The following is a 6,650-nucleotide window of genomic DNA, read 5'->3' on the forward strand; positions in this document are numbered from 1 at the left end:
AAATGGAAGGTTAACAAATTTAGACACAAGGGTGTTAAGACAAGGGATTCATCCTCGAGGTTTAAGTGTGCGAAAGATATATAACAAGTTTTCAGGGTAACTGTTGTAATACCAGGGTTTTGGTCAACTCAAGATCATCACAATTCGCATTATCTACCAGAGAACAATCATTTTAGAAATATCAACTGCAAGAATACACGTAAACCAGCATACAATCTACATTGACCCCACCAAATTCCACTCCCAAGTCAAAACTGTTACCAATTCCGAATAATTGAACAATCTGCTACTAACAAATCACCAGGAGTATTAAAACATGCGGTACATGAGCATTACTTAAACACCTCGAAACCATAGAAAACATAACACGTAATCAAAACCTTTTTACTCATCAGACATACAACACGAATTGGCCAACTTGTTTGATATAAATTCTGAAACATATTCGCTAATAAAAGTAACAACATATGATCCATGCCAACACAACATTACTTCCATATCACACATGTATTTGACATCATAGCAACCATATCGTTCAATTGTGTCCAGCAACTTAGTACCACTCATTTTCAGCAAAACAAACGATGTCGCATAAATAGTTTAAACATACATTCACCATCGCATACTTTGTAGAATTCTAGCTATAGTAAAAGACTAGCAACTTAGAAACTTCACTGATTTGCACGACTTACATACTTAAGCAACCCGTAGACTCAATTAAATGTAACTATAACGACTATCATTTAAACCAATGCATATCATGTGAATCATCAAAGGGTTATCCTATTATAATTGTCAACATAGTTATCATAACAATCTTCATGTTAATATAATTGATAGTAACGACACGAGAATATAAATATGCCAATTGTCGTGTTATATCAAACAGTTTCCTTTATATCATACCCATGCATTTGCAAGAATCACTTCAAGATTTTTTTACGACATTGTAATAACGATCATATTCAATAACAAGAATAACAACACATTTTATTATCATGTTATAGGTTTTAGGTTCAATCAAATAATTTAATGCAATGAAAGCAATAAGTATAACTATAGGCACACAGACTCACATAAAGGACCTTAGGACTCAGATGACATCCTACATGTGGGAACATTTAGACATAACCATTACTACCGTTCATGTGTAAATATTTAACATCATTATTGTAAAAATTCATGCGAGTACATTAGGACATTTAACGCCACCAAATTTACCAAGATATGATAATATAGTTTTATATTTATGTATACCCGACCACTATACGAATATGATGAACAACAGAGGTATTACAACATGCCACAAAATATGCAAACAACTGGACTCGTACAAACATTTCACCCTCGATTAAGAATCAAATTAAGCTATCCAATTTTACTCACGCTATCATGCCAACCATGTTATCAACTAAGTTTTAATTTTATCACTTGTTAAGATATATAACTACTGAACATGCGTGCTACTATCATCATGTAAAACATTATAATTTCACATTACTAAGGCTCATTAATTAATCAAACCACTGTATGAAAACTTAACATAGAACGTACATTTTACAGGTCATGATTCACGTTGTAACTTTCAAAATCACGAATAAACAGCCGTTCAACGAAAACTTGAGTTACATTACTTTTCATAACATACAGAGAGTTGATAGTTCGTGATAAAAAGAAGGAGGTTGAAAGTTCAAGAATTCAATTTTTTTAAAGAATTTTACAGCTCAGTTGGTCCAAACAAGTATGTGACAGCAATTGGTCCGAAACTTGGGTCAGTTTGCAAAGCTTACCATTTAATATAGAGACATCAAGAATTTTCGTGGCTTATCAATTTGAAAACGTGTGCGAAACCTCTAGTCAATGGAGTTGGAATTATGCAAAAATCATTTACACAAATTAAATGAGGATTTTTACAAAAGCGTTGGTCAAAACAACAGGAACTTCCCGACCACAGCCCACTAAAACATTTATTACTCTTAATCCGTACACCCTATAAGCATGAAACCAACGCCAAAAGAACACTAACTCACGAGGCTATTTCTCATAAAATTTTCATCCATAGAAAATTAACAGAAAGGAAATGACAGCAAGATCAATTACAGAGTAAAATCAAACAAAACGGATTTCAACACTAAATCATTCATTTTCCATGTTCCACCCTCTTACAACCATACTATCGACACTAACTCATCCTAACTTAAATCTCGCACTTTTGTATATACGTAAACATCTATCCCATAGAAATCCTTTCGCATCCCGACCTACCCCTTACATCTAATCACGTTTGCTACGACTAGAAACAAGCAATTCAATGGTGTCTCTCATTACCATCACGATACTATACTAGCATGGCTTCGGGGTGACATAACCGCATATCACTAGACATAATAGTATTATCAACACATCATTCAACATCCAACTAGGTAACTATCATCGACTCGCAATTATTTTCATACTCACGGCTACCACAACACTTCACTGGTTATTAACCTGGACTCGAAAATTTATTCCTCATTTCCACAACATCATATGCTCACGTCATCATTCATACAAAATACTTACCGTAGCGTTGTCCTGCAGGGTGGTTAGAATATATGGGTCTCAGGGTATACAGCAACTCGATTATGCAATAATCAGTGTATCAACCAGTTAACACTTAGGCAACGATATATGAATTTCATGCTCAACCTCATGCAACTTTGCTACCTTTTCTCTCATATACACTCAGGGTTTCCGGGTCAAACTGAGAGGGCCGCTGGTTCGGTGTGAGGGGGCCCCTAACTCATACCTTACCTTAGTGTGCCCCTAACAGTTATATCCCGGGGTTCATTTTATTTAGACTCTTCCTATGTTCATTGGATTCATTGGTTTAGGCCTGAGGATCGTTCTATCTGATACCACTTTGTAACACCCCCATTTATTTAACGGCCTGAACTAGGACTCCTCAGATAAATGACGGTGTTACCATCTCGGAAACCCGAGGTAGTAGATACAAAGGAAAGAAACACAGTACTTTAATAAAAATGTTTATAGTGAGATTACAACTGGAATAAAACAAAGTCTCCAAAAATATGACCAAAAGATACAGTCTGATAAAGCTACTAATAAGACTAAGGTGGGCTAGGCACTAAGTCCGTCATCCAAACTCTCTCCCCAGCCAGCTCCCATCAGTCTCTCAAATACCTGTCAATCTGCTCCCAATAATTGGATCATCACAAAGCGTATACACGAATACACAGGGTCACCCGCCGAGTAGGGAAAACAATTGAACAACAAAATATGATATGCATGATCCTCCGTCACCTCCATCTCCATCTCAACTCATATCTCATATCTCATTTCTCATATCTCATAACCCGACAACCCCCATACCGATCCCCCTAGACTATATATATCGACCGTAGCCGATCTGCCAGCTCGCAGCTGAGGACACCAGGGCAAGTCCTGCAGAACCCGCCTGGGCCTTATCACAATCCACACCGTATCTCAACATCGTCACTCCTACACCATCCTCCAACTCCAATGCATATGAAATGCTCAACAGTAATAATGCAACACAATGTGTATATTAATGAATGAAATCATGCCAGCTATCAAAAGATTGGAATAACATACTCAACACTAACGTTCAGTAACCCCACCTCATTACATGAAACATAACATCAATCACAACCACGAACAAGTCAACGATCTCAGCTTGGTCATATGGAACACAAACAAGTCAACTCAATTCAATAATACGGTAAGGAGTCAAGTGTGTTTCCCCTACCTCAAAGTGCCAGCCGAATCCAACTAAGCAAGATTAAGCGTCCGAAATAAGGCAATGAATTTGATTATCGATCCTTCACGAGTCCGTCACCTAAAACCATTATAATATTTATTATTATTAACTACTAAATATAGAATTTCCCAAAATAGAAACTTTCCCGAAATAGTAACTTTTCTCTTTTAACAAACCCGACTCAAAACCCGCCTCTAATTATTTTAAATAACTCGGGAACTAATTTAAATAAATTATGAATAAGACCAAATAACGAATTATAACGATCAAACTCATGGAAAAACCCGTTTCGAAAACAAAACAGCCCGTCATCAACCCTACCCCCTTCACACGCACCCACACTCCTCACGCGCCACCTATCCCACCGCGACAAACACCAGACCTGCTCCCCACTTCGGCCCCACCACCAACAACCACCACCAGCCTGGTCGATTGCCCGCCGCGAGTCGAACCAGGGCTGGCATCTGGCCTGGTTCACCGCCAAGCCCCACCAAACACCCCCTGTTTATCTCCTACCACCACCGCAACCAGCAACCACCCCCTGCCACATAACCACCATCCAACTCGCCGTCAGCCCACGAACCTAAACACCGTGGCACCACCATTTCGACCTCCCCCGAGTCCACGGTGGTGCCACCCCAAACCTAGCCGTCTAAAACTCGCCTGAAACCGTAACCAAAACCCGTTTTGCCCCCTCCATCGATACCGCCCTTTTCGCCACCCTAATCACCTACAACCACCCCAACAACCACCAAGCTACTCGCCACTCACCACACTACTCCTATATCCCGTCAACCACCACCATCAGCGTTTGTCTAAGACACACAACCGCATCCAAAACCCGACGTAAATATGAAACAAATGGAGAAGGTTGTCTCTTACCTTTTTCCCCGCGCCACAACAACCCACCAGGGTCGTCTATGGTCGATGACAACCACCCTAAGGTCTTCCTTGCTGCGCCGTCGACACCCACTCTCTCTCTCCCTCTCGTTTTGCGTGCAGGTTGAGGTCGAAGCTGATGAAGAAGGGAGGCGGGTGAGGTGTGTGTCGTGTATTGCTAGGGTAAAAACATTAGGTTAAAACTTAGGTTAGAACATGATGTTGGGTGTTGGGTTAATTGGGTTAAACATGATATTGGGTAAACCCAAATGGGTCGAGGGTAAAAGGTTTAGCTCACGTCTCGAATACCATATAAACCCGTCTCAAATAACTTATGCAACAACTCGCTTTTACGACATCAACACGACTAAACAATTAACTCAACTCAACTATTATCCCGACATAATTAGTAAAATAATATATATAATAATTATATATAATAATATCCGTTTAATTAATTATATTATATAAAATACGGGGTATTACAGTGGATACTTACAAGGACCTCAAGAAGGTGAACCATGGTAAAGGAGAAGAGAGGTTGTAATACCCGCCCTTTTGGAGATCCTTTGACCAGTGTGGACCGACCTTGGGAGCGGAAATAGTCCTAAAAAGTCATACCAAAGTTATCTTGAGTTGCGAGTTGGAAGTGGTACTCGATAGAGTAGAGGCTACTCGATCGAGTAGCTTAGTTACTCGATCGAGTAGGGAGCTACTCGATCGAGTAGGTTGGGTACTCGATCGAGTATCGAGTTTGCAGCGAGGGTTTTATATCGCGTTTTGTTAAATCCGCAAATCATTTCCGCCTCATTTCTTCCATCCATCAGTCGCCTCTTTCCCTTCCCTTCACCACAAAACCTCCATGGAAGCCCTTTGAAGGTCCTTGCGCCTTAGGAGAGCGTAGCTTGAGTCGGGTAGCGATCTTTTGTCGGGTTTCTCCTTATAGGTATGTCATAATCATCATCACTTTTCCCATCGTTGCAATTAGGGTTTGCTTGATAGTAATAGATAGTTGTTTTGCCCTTATAGGCTTTGCTTGGTTGCTGGTTATGGCATGTGTCGGCGTGGATTGGTTGCGGTTGCGTAAAGGTAGGTTCGCCTACTCAGTTTCTGTAGATAGTCTAGTGTGTCGATCGTTGTATCGTTGTTGTTGTGTTGTGATTGCGTTCGTGTGACGGTATGTAGGCGATTGTAATTGTGATTGTGATTGTTTGTCTGTGGTTCTCGAGATTCGTTCTCGGCTGAGTGGAGTCACTTGCGGGAGTGGCTTCACGCCCTAGTTTCGCCCTTCGTGGAACCCGCCACGGAAGGGGATGTGCACATTAATGGGACAGGGTTATCGCTCGGTATGATGAGCGGGGCTTAGGTGGGAACGGCTGCGGTCCCCCACTGGCAGGGCTGGTCCAGTGGACAGTCGGTGACGGAGATGGAGTGGAGTATCTGATTGTGATTGATTGTAGTGTGTTGTTTTGTTAGTTGTGGTTAACTTGGTTGTGTCTTATCTCAGTACTGACCTTGTGTGGTTGTCTTGTTTGTTTATGTGTCTGCCGTGATCCCTTATGGTGAGCAGTCTGTCTTAGCAGGTGTTGATGTGGTTGCTAGCTGGAGTCCGGGCAGGGATGAGTCGCCACGAGATTTGATAATTATAGCAAGTAGTCTTTGAGTTGTATCTTTTATATCATTAGTTGGATAGATGGCTTGTAAAGTAATTTAATAGTTCTTTTATCGACACTTGATTATTACTGTCCTCGGGCAACCGAGATGGTAACGCCTTTATATGCTAAGGAAGGCCTAGTTAAGGCTCCTCTGTATATGGGGGTGTTACAAAGTGGTATCAGAGCGACGATTTTGGAACCTGTAACAAATGAAAATAATGAACGTAGTGAGTCTAATAAAATGAACCTGGTGTATGTGTAATGGGAGCCCCGCTGATGCTAGATTTTGGGTGAGTAGGCGCCCTCATTTCAAAATCTTGGCCCCGTGACACTTA

The sequence above is a fragment of the Silene latifolia genome, chromosome Y (assembly GCF_048544455.1).
Source record: "Silene latifolia isolate original U9 population chromosome Y, ASM4854445v1, whole genome shotgun sequence".
NCBI lineage: Eukaryota > Viridiplantae > Streptophyta > Magnoliopsida > Caryophyllales > Caryophyllaceae > Silene > Silene latifolia.